The sequence below is a fragment of the Hypanus sabinus genome, chromosome 4, assembly GCF_030144855.1.
Source record: "Hypanus sabinus isolate sHypSab1 chromosome 4, sHypSab1.hap1, whole genome shotgun sequence".
NCBI lineage: Eukaryota > Metazoa > Chordata > Chondrichthyes > Myliobatiformes > Dasyatidae > Hypanus > Hypanus sabinus.
Genome location: NC_082709.1, coordinates 130,373,076 through 130,390,725, shown reverse-complemented (window position 1 = coordinate 130,390,725; position 17,650 = coordinate 130,373,076). Strand labels below are relative to the sequence as shown.

General features: G+C 39.7%; 1 protein-coding gene across 5 annotated transcripts in view; it reads left to right on the top strand.

The window, feature by feature from the left end:
- The window catches only part of LOC132393204 (uncharacterized), a 77,733-nt gene that overhangs the window by 3,651 nt on the left and 56,432 nt on the right, over positions 1 to 17,650 (top strand). The window contains exon 1 of one of the 5 annotated variants that reach the window (XM_059968164.1): positions 14,910 to 15,010. The exons of the other annotated variants lie outside the window; for them this stretch is intronic. The gene's annotated coding sequence lies outside the window, so the exon portion shown is untranslated. Of the gene's footprint in view, positions 1 to 14,909; positions 15,011 to 17,650 lie in introns of those variants that run through there. 5 annotated transcript variants of the gene reach the window in all.

Sequence of the window (17,650 nt, the reverse complement as noted above, 5' to 3'; positions counted from 1 at the left end):
AGAACTAGGCTATCTGGCCCATCGAGTCTTGTCCGCCATTTCATGATGGCTGATCTAATTTTCCTCTCAGCCCCAATCTTGTGCATTCTCTCTGTATCCATTCATGCCCTGACCAATCAATAATCTATCAACCTCTGCCTTAAACATACTTAAAGACTTGGCCCTCACAGCTGCCCGTGCAAAGAATTCCACAGATTTACCACTCTCTGGCTGAAGAAGTTCCTCGCCATCTCTGTTCTCGAAGGAAGCCTCTATTTGAAGGCTGTGTCCTCTGGTCTTAAGACTCTCCCACCATAGGAAACATCATTCCACATCCACTCTATCAAGGCCCTTCACCATTCGATAGGTTTCAATGAGGTCACTCGTTCTTCTGAATTCCAGTGAATACAGGCCCAGAGCCATCAAATGCTCTTCATATGACAAGCCGTTCAATCCTCAAATCATTTTCATGAACTTTCTTTGAACCCTCTCCAGTTTCAACAGATCCTTTCTAAGATGAGGTGCCCAAAACTGAATTCAATATTGCAAGTGGGACCTCACAAGTGCTTCATAACATTACATTACAGCCTTACTTTTTTGTTCTGGTCCTCATGAAATGAATGCTAACATCACATTTGCCTTCTTCATCACAGACTCAACCCGCAAATTAACCATAACAGGATCCTGTACAAGGACTCCCGAATCCCTTTGTTCCTCAGTGTTTTTTGTCTTTTCTCTCCATTCAGAAAATAGCACTTTCATTTCTTCTACCAAAGTGCATGACCATGCACTTCCCAACACTGTATTCCGTCTCCCACTTCACCTATTCTCCCACTCAGTCTAAGTCCTTCTATAGCCTCTCTATGTAGAAACATAGAAAACATACAGCACAATACAGACCCTTCAGCCCACAAAGCTGTGCCAAACATGTCCCTACCTTAGAACTACCTAGGCTTTACCCATAGCCTTCTATTTTACTAAGCTCCATGTAGCCATCCAGGAGTCTCTTAAAAGACCCTATCATTTTCGCCTCCACCACTGCCACCAGCAGCCCATTCCACACACTTTCCACTCTCTGTGTAAAAAAATTTACCCCTGATATCTCCTCTGTATCTACTTCCAAATACCTTAAAACTATGCCCTCTCATGCTAGCCACTTCAGCCCTGGGGAAAAGCCTCTGACTATCCACATGATCAATGCCTCTCATTATCTTGTTCACCTCTATCAGGTCATCTCTCATCCTCTGTCACTCCAAGGAGAAAAGGCCGAGTTCACTCACCTATTCTCATAAGGCATACTCCCCAATCCAGGCAACATCCTTGTAAATGTCCTCTGCACCCTTTCTATAGATTCCACGTCCTTCCTGTAGTGAGGCGACCAGAACTGAGCACAGTACTCCAAGTGGGGTCTGACCAGGGTCCTATATGGCTGCAACATTACCTCTCAGCACTCAAACTCAATCCCGGGATTGATGAAGGCCGATGCACCATATGCCCTCTTAACCACAGTCAACCTGCGTAGCAGCTTTGAGTGTCCTATGGACTCGGACCCCAAGATCCCTCTGATCCTCCACTCTGCCAAGAGCCTTACCATTAATACTATATTCTGCCATCATATTTGACTTACCAAAATGAACCACCTCACACTTATCAGGGTTGAACTCCATCTGCCACTTCTCAGCCCAGTTTTGCATCCTATCAATGTCTCGTTGTAACCTCTGTCAGCCCTCCACATTATCCACAACACCCCTAACCTTTGTGTTATCAGCAAATTTACTAACACATCCCTCCTCTTCCTCATCCAGGTCATTCATAAAAATCACACAGGTCATTCATAAAGAATCACAAAGGGGTCTCAGAACAGATCCCTGAGGCACACCACTGGTCACCATGGGTCATATCCTCCATGCAGAATATGACACATCTACAACTACTGTTTGCCTTCTGTGGGCAAGCCAGTTCTGGATCCACAAAGCAATGTCCCCTTGGATCCCATGCCTCCTTACTTTCTCAATAAGCCTTGCATGGGGTACCTTGTCAAATGCCTTGCTAAAATCCATATAAGAGAGGGTAACATCTTTTTGAACTTGCTCCTACCTTATCTATCTTTTTGTTTCCTACCAGTTTTTTGAAACCTTATTATAAATCTTAATATTTCTCTATTATGTCTTTGAGAAAGACTAAAGCCTCTGCAAAAGAAAAAGAAGATGAATCTCCAACCACTTTAGAATCAATTGGAGATTTCCTTAAAAAGCAAAGAGCAGAACTCTGGAAGCTGGTTGGGCTACCACCCAAATTTTCTGTTTTGAGTACCTATTTTATGGTTTGTTCTCTGGTTCTAATAATTTATGGTCAGATCTTCTAACTCTTCTGTTAATTAGTATTTATAACAGATCGAAATATTAATTTACTTAGTTTTAAAGTGAAAGGGTTAAATCATCCTGTGAAATGGAATAAGATTTTTGTTTATATTAAAAAGTTAATGACTCCCATTATTTTTCTACAAGAAACACATGTACGTAGTTGTGACAACGCACACCTTTTTGGTGGAGGGCTCTACAATTTCATTCTTCATTCAGAGCAAAATCTCGAGGAGTCTTGATTTTTATAGATAATACAATTTATTTTGTTCAACATAAAGTTGGCTCTGACCCTAATGGGCTATTTGTCATAGTGTCAGGGAATCTAGATAATAAATTAATTGTATTTGCTAATGTGTAAGCTCCCAATGTGGATGACCCAGGATTTTTTGAGCGTTTCTTTTCATTCCTGCCAGATTTGAGTTTTTATTCTTGAGTGATGGGAGGAGATTTTAATTGTTGTCTAGACTCTGTATTAGATCGTTCTTCTCTTAAATCAGCCACACCTAATAAATCTGCTTTATTTATTCAATCCTTTCTGATGAAATGTGATATTGTTGATGTCTGGCTTTTTTTCACCCAGCAGAAAGAGAGTATTCATTCTTCTCTCATGTCCATCATTCCTACACCAGGATTGATTATTTCTTATTGATAGTCAAATTATTCCATTAGTTCAATCCATTGAATTTAAAGAAATAGGTGTATCTGACCATTCTCCTGTATTTCTATCTTAAATCTTCCTGATTTCACTCATATGGACAGATCTTGCCATTTTAATTTAAATTTGTTATCTGATAAGGACTTTCTAAAATTTATGGAGAATCAAATTATTCTTTTTGTTTGAAGAAAATGTGTTGGAAGAGACTTCTAGTGTTATCATTTGGGACACCTTTAAGGCATATATTAGAGGAAAAATTATTTCCTATACTGCATATATTAAGAGAAAAGCTAATAATGAGAGAACTGATTTAATTAATCAATTAAAACAATTAGAACAGAAATATGCGTTGGCACCTGGCCCTGGACTATACAAAATATGTATTGAAATTAAAACTAAATAAATATCTGTGTGGAATGAGCTTCCTGTAGAAGTAGTAGAGGCCAGTTCAGTTGTGTCATTTAAGGTAAAATTGGATAGATATATGGACAGGAAAGGAGTGGAGGGTTATGGGCTGAGTGCAGGTAGGTGGGACTAGGTGAGATTAAGAGTTCGGCACGGACTAGGAGGGCCGAGATGGCCTGTTTCTGTGCTGTGATTGTTATATGGTTATATGATCTTCTTATAACGTATCCAATTGAAAGCCAATTTTAAAAAGAAAGAAGCCAATTCTATATATATGGAGAAAAAATTGGTAAACTATTGGCTAATCAATTGAAGACCTCTATAGCTAAATGGCAAATTAAAGAAATTTGCAAAAACAATGGTGATATGACAACTGACCATTTTGAAATAAATGACACTTTTAGAGAATGTTATTCTAAATTGTACAGTTCTGATTTTGTTAAAGATAATACTGCAATGAACAATTTTTTAGACCAATTAAATATCCCTGGACTTTTGGTTGATAATTGAAAGCAGTTGGATCAACCTATTTTTCAGGAGGAAATCACTGAGGCTATACATTCAGTGCATTCTGGAAAATCTCCAGGACCTGCCAAATTTTCTGGAGAATTTTATAAGGCTTTTTTTCATTGCTTATACCTTATTTATGTTCTACCCTTACTGATTCCTTCAAGGTGGGTAGGTTGCCATAGTCTTTTCATGAAGCTTCCATTTAGCTTATTCTTAAAAATAATAAAAATCCCACTGGATGCTGTTCATATAGACCAATCTCTTTACTCAACATTGATGCTAAGATCCTATCTAAAGTTTTGGCCCAAAGACTCAAAAATATTATACCTTCTATAATATCTGATGATCAGACAGGATTTATTAAAAATTGATATTCCCCTTTTAATATGTGGTGACTGTTAAATGTTATGCATTCTCCACCCAAGGAAATATCAGAATGGGTGATTTCTCTGGATAGGGAGAAGGCTTTTGATCAAGTTGAATGGAATTACCTATTTAAAACCTTAGAAAAATTTAATTTTGGCCCAATTTTATTCATTGGATTAAATTACTTATCTCCCTCTGCTTGGGTCCTTACTAATTTTCAGATTTCTAAACCAATTAAACTCCAAAGTGGAACCAGAGAAGGATGTCCGTTGAGCCCTTTGCTTTTTGATTTGGTATTAGAACCTTTAGCAATTGCCTTCTGAGAGTCTATCACCAGTATCTTAAGGAAAGGTACTATTCATAAAGTCTCACTTTATGCTGATGACCTATTGCTTTTTATATCTAATGTTACAACGTCTTTACCCTCTGTGTTTCTTTTACTGTCTAATTTTAGTCAGTTTTCAGGATATAAATTGAATTTACATAAGAGTGGATTGTTTCCTTTAAATAATTTGATACCAACCAATTATTAACCTTCCTTTTAAAATTGTAAGAAAACAATTTACATATTTGGGTGTAACAATCATGAATAATTATTCAAAGATCTATTCAAAGAAAATTTTCTAACCTTAATGAATTTTGTGAAAAAGACACTTTCTAATTGGTCGCCTCTCTCTTTATCATTGATTGGTCAAATTAATTCTTTTAAAATGAATATTTTACCTAAATTTATATACCTTTTTCAAGCCATACCTGTTTTTATTCCTACGTTTCTTTTTAATTCTTTAGATTCAATTCTTTCTTGCTATATATGGAAGAACAGAAAACCCCAATTAAATAAAACCCACTTCAAAAAATTAAAAAGAATGGAGGCCTTGCTCTATCCAATTTAAGTTATATTATTGTGCAATTAACATATGAAATCTTACATTCTGGTTATATTAATCGTGAGGATTGTCCAGTATGGGTCTTTTTGGAAGCCAACTCTGTTACAAAATTTTCTATTATTTCTCTTCTTGGATCATCTCTTCCTTTATCTTTAAATAAATTAACTGACAGTTTGGTGGTTAAACATACTTTGAGGATCTGGCTACAGTTTAGAAAACATTTCAGTTTATTGAGATTTTCCCTTTCTAGTCCTATTTTTTCTAATTTTTTTTAAAACCATCTATGACCAATCTGTTTTCTAGAGAATGGGATAGATTAGGCATTAAACAACTTCAGGATCTGTTTGTTGGAAGGAATCTTTCTTCTTTTCTAAAGCTCTCAGTGAAATGTATTGTATCAAATACCCACTTTTTTCAATATCTAGAGATTAGAGATTTTTTAAGATCTAAACTACGTATATTTCCTACCAGCCCAGATAAGAACATAATAGATGTAATGTTTAATTTGAAACCTTTTGATAATGGCTCAATGTCTTATATTTATGGTCTGTTGTTGGGATACAGAATGGCTCCTTTAGACAAAATTGACAAAGATTGGGAAAAGGATTTACAAACTTCATTATCTGATGAGACCTGGACGGCTATTTTCAAAATGGTTAATTCTTCATCATCATGTGCTCGTCACTCCCTTCTACAATTTAAAGTGGTACATAGGGCTCATATGTCTAAAGACAAGCTCTCTCGTTTTTTTGCAGATATATCTCCTTATTGTGACAGATGTAATAATGGAGAGACTTCATTAATTCATACGTATGGTCATGTTTGAGCCTTGAAAAATATTGGAAAGATGTATTCCAAACTTTATCTGTACTTTTTAAAGTTAATTTTAAGCCCAATCATTTGACTGCCTTATTTGGTATTGCAGAGGAAAGAGCTATAATTTTGGAGCCTTCTCATTCGTGGGTACTGGCTTTTATTTCTCTTATGGCTAGTTGGGCGATCTTGCTTAAATAGAAAGACGTTTCCCCCACTACACATGCTCAATGGTTATGCGATGTTATGTCATGTTTAAATTTAGAGAAGATTCATTGTTCAGCTTCTAATTCTAACCAAGATTTTCAAATACTATGGGGACCCTTTCTGAACTATTTTATAAATATTTGATTTGTTATTGTTATTAAAATATAGATCTGGGCTATTATTATAAAACACTATATGGTAAAGTACTCTTTTTTTTTCCCTCGGTTTTTTTTTACCAACCAGCTTTGTCTTGGTAGTGGGTGTAGATTTTTTTAATAATATAATTAACCATATTATTGTATTTCATATTACAATTTATTTTATTTGATTTATCATGAATATGGGATACAGTGATTGTATCAGTGTAATTTATATACAGTGCATTTTATGCTATCTTATTTTGATTTGTATAAGTATCCTTACAAATTCTGTATTTGTGTATATGAAATTTAATAAAAATATTGGAAAAGCCAAAAAAATCCATATACACTACATCTACAGCTCTACCTTCATCAATGTGTTTAGTCACATCCTCAAAAAATTCAATCAGGCTCATAAGGCCTGACCTGCCTTTGACAAAGCCATGCTGACTATTCCTAATCATACTATACCTCTCCAAATGTTCATAAGTCCTGCCTCTCAGGATCTTCGCCATCAACTTACCAACCACTGAAGTAAGACTCACTGGCCTATAATTTCCTGGGCTATCCCTACTCCCTTTCTTGAATAAGGGAACAACATCCGCAACCCTCCAATCCTCCGGAACCTCTCGCGTCCTCGTTGATGATGCAATGATCATTGCCAGAGGCTCAGCAATCTTCTCCCTCACCTCCCACAGTAGCCTGGGGTTCATCCCATCTGCTCCTGTTGACTTATCCAACTTGATGCTTTCCAAAAGCTCCAGCACATCTTCTTCCTTAATATATACATTCTTAAGCTTTTCAGTCCACTGCAAGTCATCCCTACAATCAACAGATCCTTTTCCGTAGTGAATACTGAAGCAAAGTATTCATTAAGTACCTCCGCTATTTCCCCCAGTTCCATACACACTTTTCCACTGTCACAATTGATTGATCCCTTTCTGTCACATCTTATCCTCTTGCTCTTCATATACTTGTAGAATACCTTGGGGGTTTCCTTAATCCTGTCCACCAATGCCTTCTCATTGCCCCTTCTAGCTCTCCTAATTTCTTTCTTAAGCTCCTTCCTGCTAGCCTTATAATCTTCTAGATCCCTATCATTACCTAGTTTTTTGAACCTCTCATAAGCTCTTCTTTTCTTCTTGATTAGATTTACAACAGCCTTTGTACACCATGGATCTCGTACTCTACCATCCTTCCATGTCTCATTGGAATGTACCTACTCAGAACATCACACAAATATCCCCGAACATTTGCCACATTTCTTCCATATGTTTCTCTGAGAACATTAGTTTCCAATTTATGCTTCCAAGTTCCTGCCTGATAGCCTCACATTTCCCCTTACTCCATTTAAACATTTCCCTAACTTGTCTATTCCTATCCCTCTCCAGTGCTATGGTAAAGGAGATAGAATTGTGATCACTATCTCCAAAATGCTCTCCCACTGAGAGACCTGACACCTGACCAGGTTCATTTCCCAATACCAGATCAAGTACAGCCTCTCCTCTTGTAGGCTTATCTACATATTGTGTCAAGAAACCTTCCTGAACACACCGAACAAGCTCTACCTCCCTCTAGGGAGATGCCAATCAATATTTGGGAAATTAAGATCTCCCACTACAACAACCGTGTTATTATTACTTCTTTTCAGAATCTGTCTCCCTGTCTGTTCCTCGATGTTTCTGTTACTATTGGGTGGTCTATAAAGATACCCAGTAGAGTTATTGACCCCTTCCTATTCCTAACTTCCACCTACAGAGACTCCATAGACAACCCCTCCATGACTTCCTCCTTTTCTGCAGCCATGACACTGTCTCTGATCAACAGTGCCACGCCTCCACCTTTTTTGCCTCCCTCCCTGTTCTTTCTGAAACATCTAAAGCCTGGCACTTGAAGTAGCCATTCCTGCCCCTGCACCATCCAAGTGTCTGTAATGGCCACATCATAGCTCCAAGTGCTGATCCAAGCTCTAAGCTCATCCACTTTATTCATGATACTCCTCACATTAAAATAGACACATCTCAAACCATCAGACTGAGTGTGTCCCTTCTCTATCACCTGCCTATCCTCCCTTTCACACTGTCTCCAAGTTTTCTCTATTTGTGAGCCAACCTCCCTTTCCTCCGTCACTTCAGTTCGGTTCCCACCCCCCAGCAATTCTAGTTTAAACTCTCCCCAATAGCCTTAGCAAACCTTCCTGCCAGAATATTGGTCCCCCTCAGACTCAAGTGCAACCCATTCTTTTTGTACATGTCACACCTGCCCCAGAAGAGGTCCCAATGATCCAGAAATCTGAATCCCTGCCCCCTGCTCCAATCCCTCAGCCACGCGTTTATCCTCCACCTCATTCTATTCCTATATTCACTGTCAAGTGGCAGAGGCAGTAATCCCGAGATTACTCCCTTTGAGGTCCTGCTTCTCAACTTCTTTCCTAACTCCCTGTAGTCTTTCAGGATATCCTCCCTTTTCCTACCTATATCGTTGGTAGCAATATGTACCACGACCTCTGGCTGTTCTCCTTCCCACGTCAGGATATCGTGGACATGATCAAAAACATCCTGGACCCTGGCACCTGGGAGCAAACTACCAACCGCATTTCTTTCCTGTGTCCACAGAATCACCTGTCTGACGCCCTAACTATAGAGTGACCTATCACTGCTGTCATCGTCTTCCATTCTCCACCCTTCTGAGCCACAGGGACAGACTCTGTGCCAAAGGTGCGACCACTGTTGCTTCCCCCAGGTAGGCCGTTCCCCCCCCAACAGTACTCAAGCAGGAATACTTATTGTTCAGGGGGACAGCCACTGGGGTACTCTCTAGTACCTGCTTTTTGCCCTTCCCTTTCCTGACTGTTACCCACTTCTCTGTCCCCAGGCCCCGGAGTGACTACTTGCCTATAGATCCTCTCTATCAACTCCTCACTCTCCCTGACCAGAAGAAGATCATCGAGCTGCATCTCCAGTTCTCTAACGCGGTCCCTAAGGAGCTTCAGCTCAATGCACCTGGTGCAGATGTGGTCACCTGGGAGGCCAAGAGTCTCCGGGACCTCCCACATCTGATACCGAGCACAATAAACTAACCTCCCACACATACTCTCTGCCTTTATTTTAAACAGATAATCTACCTGGCCTCGACCCTTTATCACCAACGCCCCATTGAGTCAAAATCTTCCTACTCTGTCTCCCACTACTCTGACACCCACTCTGTAAATCTCTCTTCCTTTTAAACTCTTCCTGCTGTTCTCACTGGCCAACCTCCATGCACTTGCACTGTCATGCCCCGTTCAAACCACTGAAGAAATAACCTCCTCAAAACTATCTGCCCCTCCACCTTTCTCTTCATATCATCTGCAAACTTTGCATCAATTCCAATATCCAACTCACTGACATATATCAAAAAAAGAATCCATCTCAACAAAAACCCCTGTGGAACAGCATTAGTCATGCAGCCAACCAGAAAAGGCTCTCTTTATTCCCACTCTTTGCCTCTTGCCAATCAGCCACTGCTTTATCCATGCTCAAATCTTTCCTGTCATACCACGGGTTCACAGCTTGTTAAGCAATCTCATGAGTGGTACTTTGTCAAAGGCCTTCCGAAAATCCAAGTACACAACATCAGCCAATTTTCCTTTGTCCATCCTGCTTGTTATTTCTTCAAAGAATTCCAACGGTTCTGTCAGGCAAGATTTTCTCTTGAGGAAACCATGCCTGAGTGTGGCCGATTTTAACCTGTGCTCCCAAGTACCCAAAACCTTATCCTTAATAATCCACTCCAACATCTTCCCAACCACTGAGGTCAGACTAACTGGCCTATAGTTTTTGTTCTTTTGTCTCTCTCCCTTCTTGATGAATGGATTGACATTTGCAATTTTCCAGTCTTCCAGAACCATTCCAGAATCTAATGATTCTTTAAAGGTCTCTTCAGCCACCTCTTTCAGTACCCCAGGTATGCATCTTCTGGTCCAGGTAACTTACCTACCTTCAGAACTTTCAGTTTTCCAAGAACTTTCTCTCTATATATATGGTAACTTCACATACTTCATGACCCCTGATGCCTGGGAACTTCCACATACTACTAGTGTCTTCCACAGTGAAGACTGGTGCAAAATACGTTTGTACTTATTCAGTTTGTCTGCCATTTTCTTGCCCCATTATCATTTTCCATATGCATGAATGTGGCCTAGAGACAGTGAAGATTAACATTAATTTTGGGTTTGGAGTGTGGCTGCGAAGAAGGAGGTGAGTGAAACTATATGTAGTTCAAAGGAAGCATTGTAGATACATTATAATTAAAGAATTGCCCTTTTACCTTTGATCTTTAGCATATAAAAATGTCATGTCATATTAGGTTGGGAGGCTTCTTCTTGCAAGAGTATCTCAAATAGCTGCTCATTATAGAAACATAGAAAATAAGTGCAGGAGTAGGCCATTCAGCCCTTTGAGCCTGCACTGCCATTCAGTATGATCATGGCTGATCATCCAACTCAAAACCCTGTACCTGCTTTCTCTCCATACCCCCGATCCCTGTAGCCACAAGGGCCATATCTGTCTTCCTCTTAAATGTAGCCAATGAACCGGCCTCAACTGTTTCCTGTGGCAGAGAATTCCACAGATTCACCACTCTCTGTCGGTCCTAAAAGGCTTCCCCTTTATCCTTAAACTGTGACCCCTCATTCTGGACTTCCCCAACATCGGAAGCAATCTTCCTGCATCTAGCCTATCCAATCCCTTTAGAATTTTATACATTTCAATAAGATTCCCCCCTCAATCTTCTAAATTCCAGTGAGTATAAGCCTAGTCGATCCAGTCTTTCTTCATATGTAAGTCCTGCCATCCCAGGAATCAATCTGGTGAACCTTCTCTGTACTCCCTCTATGGCAAGAATGTCTTTCCTCAGATTAGGGGATCAAAATTGCACACAATACTCTAGGTGCGGTCTCACCTAGGCCTTGTACAACTGCAGTAGAACTTCCCTGCTCCTGTACTCAAATCCTTTTTCTATGAATGCCAACATACCATTTGCCTTTTTCACCACCTGCTGTACCTGCATGCCCACCTTCAATGACTGGTGTGCAATGACACCCAGGTCTCATTGCACCTCCCCTTTTCCTAATCGGCCACCATTCAGATAATAATCTGGTTACCTGTTCTTGCAGCCAAAGTGGATAACCTCACATTTATCCACATTAAATTGCATCTACCATGAATTTGCCCACTCACCTAACCAATCCAAGTCACCCTGCATCCTCTTAGCATCCTCCTCACAGCTAACACCGCCGCCCAGCTTCGTGTCATCCGCAAACTTGGAGATGCTGCATTTAATTCCCTTGTCTAAATCATTAATATATATTGTAAACAACTGGGATCCCAGCACTTAGCCGTGTAGTGCCCCACTACTCACTGCCTGCCATTCTGAAAAGGTCCCGTTTACTCCCACTCTTTGCTTCCTGTCTGCCAACCAATTCTCTATCTACATCAATACCATACCCCCAATACCGTGTGCTTTAAGTTTGCACACTAATCTCCTGTGTGGGACCTTGTCAAAAGCCTTTAGAAAATCTAAATATACCGCATCCTCTGGCTCTCTCCTATCCACTCTACTAGTTACATCTTCAAAAAATTCTATAAGATTCGTCAGACATGATTTTCCTTTCACAAATCCATGCTGACTTTGTCCGATGATTTCACCTCTTTCCAAATGTGCTGTTATCACATCTTTGATAACCAACTCTAGCATTTTCCCCACCACCGATGTTAGACTCACCGGTCTATAATTCCCTGGTTTCTCTCTCCCTCCTTTTTAAAAAAAGTGGGGTTACATTAGCCACCCTCCAATCCTCAGAAACTAATCCAGAATCTAAGGAGTTTTGAAAAATTATCACCAATGCATCCACTATTTCTTGGGCTACTTCCTTAAGCACTCTGGGATGCAGACCATCTGGCCCTGGGGATTTATCTGCCTTTAATCCCTTCAATTTACCTAACACCACTTCCCTACTAACATGTATTTCCCTCAGTTCCTCCATCTCACTAGACCCTCAGTCCCTTACTATTTCCAGAAGATTATTTATGTCCTCCTTAGTGAAGACAGAACCAAAGTAGTTATTCAATTGGTCTGCCATGTCTTTGTTCCCTATGATCAATTCACCTGTTTCTGACTGTAAGGGACCTACATTTGTCTTGACCAATCTTTTTCTTTTCACATGTCTATAAAAGCTTTTACAGTCAGTTTTTATGTTCCCTGCCAGCTTTCTCTCATAATCTTTTTTCCCTTTCCTAATTAAGCCCTTTGTCTTCCTCTGCTAGTCTCTGAATTTCTCCCAGTCCTCAGGTGTGCCACTTTTTTTTTTGCTAATTTATATGTTTCTTCTTTGGACTTGATACTATCCCTAATTTCCCTTGTCAGCCACGGGTGCACTACCTTCCCTGGTTTGTTCTTTTGTCAAATTGTGATGAACAATTGTTGTAGTTCATCCATGCGATCTTTAAATGCTTGCCATTGCATATCCACTGTCAACCCTTGAAGTATCATTTGCCAGTCTATCTTAGCTAATTCACTTCTCATTCCTTCAAAGTTACCCTTCTTTAAGTTCAGAACCTTTGTTTCTGAATTAACTATGTCACTCTCCATCTTAATGAAGAACTCCACCATATTATGGTCACTCTTACCCAAGGGGCCTCGCACGACAAGATTGCTAACTAACCCTTCCTTATTGCTCAATACCCAATCTAGAATGGCCTGCTCTCTAGTTGGTTCCTCGACATGTTGGTTCAGAAAACCATCCCGCATACATTCCAAGAAATCCTCTTCCTCAGCACCCTTACCAATTTGGTTCACCCAATCTATATGTATTATGCTGAATAAACTTCTATATCCACTAGCTTCATTGACTTTCTGGTGACTTTGTTCACAGTTACAACATTCAGGGGTTCATAATGTTAACATTCTTTTCAAGAGAACTGGAATACAAGAGCAGGAGGTTTTATAAGGCATTAGTCAGACCACACTTGGAGTATTGTGAGCAGGCTTGGGCCCCTTATCTGAGAAAAGATGTGCTTGCATTGCAGAGGGCCCAGAGGAGGCTCAGGAGAATGATTCTGGGAATGAAAGGGCTAATCCGTGAGCAGTGTTTGATGGCTCTGGGCCTACTGTACTCGCTGGAGTTCAGAGGGAGATTCTGATTGCAACCGATCGAAAACTTTAAGACCTAGATAGAATGGATGCAGAGAGGATGTTTCCAATAGTGGATGAGTCTAGGACCAGAGCACATAGCCTCTAGATAGAAGGACATCCATTTAAAGAAGAAATGAGAAGAGTTTTCTTTAGCCAGAGGGTTGTGAATCTGGAATTCATTGCCGGGGCGTCTGTGGAAGTCAAGTTATCAAGTATATTTAAAACAAAGATTAATAGGTTCTTGGTTAGTCAGGACGTCAATGGTTACGGGTGGGGGGTGGGGTGGAAGAAGCAGGCAGGATAATAGGATTGAAAGGGTTACTAAATTAAACAATGATGGAATGAAGGAGCAGTCTTGATGGGCCGAGCGGCCTAACTCTGATCCTTTGTTTTATGGTCTTAAATTCTGATAATGTGTAATCTGGTGCGAGCCATAATTGCTCAAAACATTAAACAGGTTGGGAAAATTGAATACTTCACTGAAATTTGAAACTACGGTAAAATATCCGGGTGTGTTAGACGTTGTGTAATTGCTCATGTGAAGTTTGACGTGCAGATTTTAGTTATAACAGTGGATTGTGTTTCTTCTTAACGCATAGATGTATAGATTAAAAAAAAACAAGTTTTAAAGTCAGATTCTTAGTCGAAAGGAGCATAGGATAACGACGGACATGAGACAGCCTCGTTCAATGTATTTGATAAATATGCGAATTGGGAAGGTCTGTTTCATTATAAAGCAATATTCGCGGTAGCTGTTTGAAGGAACCAACGACAGCGTGGGTTGAGATCTAGGCTAAACGCAGGATGATGCTTCAAATTTACATTTACGACGTGTACTTAGAAATAAAATATGAGGAGATTTAGAGGACTCGTTAATCGGACATTTGGAAGGACCTGGCCGAAATGCTGCCGTAACTAGGTTCAATGATTGCACACTTTAAACAGTTGCACACACGGGTTGAAATTGTTTGGTCGGGTACAAATACAAATTCAGGGATCTGATTGCTAATCATGGTAATAGATATCGACATCTGTAATTAATTGAATGGAGCTAAGAGTAGTTAACAGGCGCGCAATGCAATTCTGACAAGTTCAAACATGCGCCTTGTTTGTAATCCTGTTGCCTACAGAAACTTCAAAGCGGAGGAAAAGTTTAACAAGGAACTTAAATTGCCTTCACTGTAACTGACAACGGAATGAAGGGGGAGTGGGGTAAAATTGGCTTTGACTTCAGGAACAGGTACTCGGAAGAGAGGGGAGGAGACAAAAGATCTAATACAACACTGTAGCTAAGTAACGGCAAGATAAAAAGGCATTTATAAAAACGCAAGCGCGTTCCGCTGATAACCTATACAATTTCCTAGATTTTCCTTCACATTGGACTTTGTATTCGGGACGGAAACGTCTTTCCAGGTGGTTTAACCTTGTTAAAATTGAATGATTTTCATACTGAGCAATATAACTTCATCCTAGTTCGTAGCAATTAACCAGCCGCTCGCTAATCGGGTTCAGGTGAGAGAGACTGGATTATTTCGCTTTAGTGCCAGATAAAGACTGGATCTTGATATTTTTAAATACAAACATAATTTGTAGATGTATGAAGGACAAGCAATGTCTCTGCAGAAGGAAGCAAATATTTCTGGTCAATGAACTTTCATTGGATTGGAAAGTGCACTTTTTCTTTGATAGACACGATACGGTTAAACTTTAGTCAACTAGCTCTAGTGATAATAGTCATTCAGTATCTTCGTTGCTGTTGATCTAAAGTAGATCTGGTTACCTTCTTGTTCATATTTATGGAAAAGATTCACTCTGCGTCCACCTATTTCTTCCCAGTCCTGATGAAGGGTCATGGCCTGAAACGTCAACTCTTCTCTTTAACAACATCTGTAGATTTTCTCTGTGTGTGTCCCTTTTAATATGGCTTTTTGATTCACTGGACAGGGCATCTGGGAATTTCTAGTCTTTGGGGCCTGGTCTGGATTTGTATTCAGCCAGAGTTGAGTAGACCATTGCTCTGACCTTTACAGAACCTTTGCTGGAAAGGATCAAAATATCGAGGTCTCAGAGAGCATAAACTGAGGTGCGAATTGCTGAGAAGATAATGCAAAGGCACCAGTGACATTCAGAACTGTATTTATTGTGAAACTTGTTGTTTTTCAGCAGCAGTACAGTTCAATACATAAAATTACTATAAGTGTAAAATCTCTGACTTTCTAAGTCAATACCATAAGTGAGTTGACATTTTGTGATGATTTGACTGGATAGGTGAGACTGAAGGAGAAAATGTCAGACCAATCACTGGGATCCAAGTTTACAGTGTTTGAAACTGGTAATACAATGACTGGTTGTGAAGAAGTCGTATAACAGGCTGGTCTCAATGGACTGCCAAATACACATTACATTATATTTCTACAACATAGTGGTTAGACCACCCTTGGAGAACTAAATGCAGTTCTGGTCATCACACTTGTTGAAGGGTGTGATTGTACTAGAGCAGGGGTGGGCAAACTTTTGACTTGTGGGCCACAAAGGGTTCTAAAATTTGACAGGGGGGCCGGACTAGGAGCAGATGGACGGAGTGTTTTGGTAATACACCTCATAAGAGAAAATAAAATATCATGGGATATGAAGAAAACATGTGCTTTAATTTCAATTGAAAATGAACAAATGCATTACAACAAAATATCTGCCTTTGAAGTCCCATGGTATTTAGCTATTTATTGAAAAGACTTTTAAAACACTGAAAATTAAATAAATAAAATACAGCTTTTTTAAATAGTAACAGTTATTATTTTAAAGCACTGAAAATTCTGTTATCCTTCAAGATATTATCATCACTCTCCTCCTGACTGTCTTTATTTCAAAAACTGTAGGAGATGCAGGTCTACTTGTCCTGCTCCTTCTTATTCAATTGTCCCCTGTGCCAAAACTCAACAACGACCAGCACAAGGACAGAATTGTGACAGCGCGCCTGTATGTGGAGCGCGTTATTTGATCTGGAGCGCATTTTTTATTTTGAGAACGTACGAGCACCTGCGCACTACTCATGTCCATCACTTAACAGAAATGACATGTAACATGTAAGGCTTATTGAAAAAAATATTTTCAAATGCATTTTTTACATAACACAACGAAGAAACTTATTTTTAATTTCAGTGGGAACAGTGTTGTTGGTCTCCCTTTTTAGCCAGCGCATCAAAGTCTGGATTTAGTTTTGTTGTGGTGATTCTCAGGATGGATCTGAGGTGTTGGTCAGTTAACTTGGATCTGTGGCTGGCTTTGTTGATGTTCATGACGCTGAACGCCTGTTCACACAAATAGGTCGAGCCGAACAAAGAGTAAAGCGCAAATGTGGAGTAATACGCTGCACCTCAACAAAGGCCAATGTATATAGAGTGCGTCATCTATTGGGAAAACGCCACAATTGCGGGGATAAAAATGTTAACAAGGTTTATTAATATAATTTCATCAAGTTCTGCGGGCCGGATTAAAAAGCTTAACGGGCCGCATATGGCCCCCGGGCCGTGTACTAGAGACTGAACAAGGGAGAGTCACTAGAATGTTGTTTGAAATGGAGAGCTTCAGTTACTGGAAGACTGGATAGACTAGGAAAGCTTACTATACGGTGAAGGAAGCCAAATGGCGAATAAAATTTATAAATGCCACAGATAGGTCCGTGTAAACTAGAAGAGATGAAGCTTTTGAGAGTGTGTGCCCAAATTGGTGGTGATCTTTAATAAAAATAAAAATCTCATGCCTTGGTCATTTTGAGCAGAGATTAATGACTTAGTAACAATAATTATGGGCCGGCTGGTGGTGTAGTAGTATCAGCACTGGACTTCAAGGCAGAAGGTCCGGAGTTCAAACCCATCCAGGTCCCAACCTGGGTAGCAGCAGTAAGAAAGGCCTGGTAATCTACTTCCATATCCCGTCATGAAAACTCTATGGATCCGATGGTCAATGAGGTCACGAAGAGTTGGACTCAACTGAGCAACAACTAATAATAACTATGGACTTCTTAGGAAAAATTATGTCTTTTTGCTTATTTGCATGTATTCATTGTTTTACTAATTAAAAGTTTGAAATAAATGAAACATTTTAGAAAACCTATTCAAAATTATTAATACTAATCTTTTAAAGAGACAATCT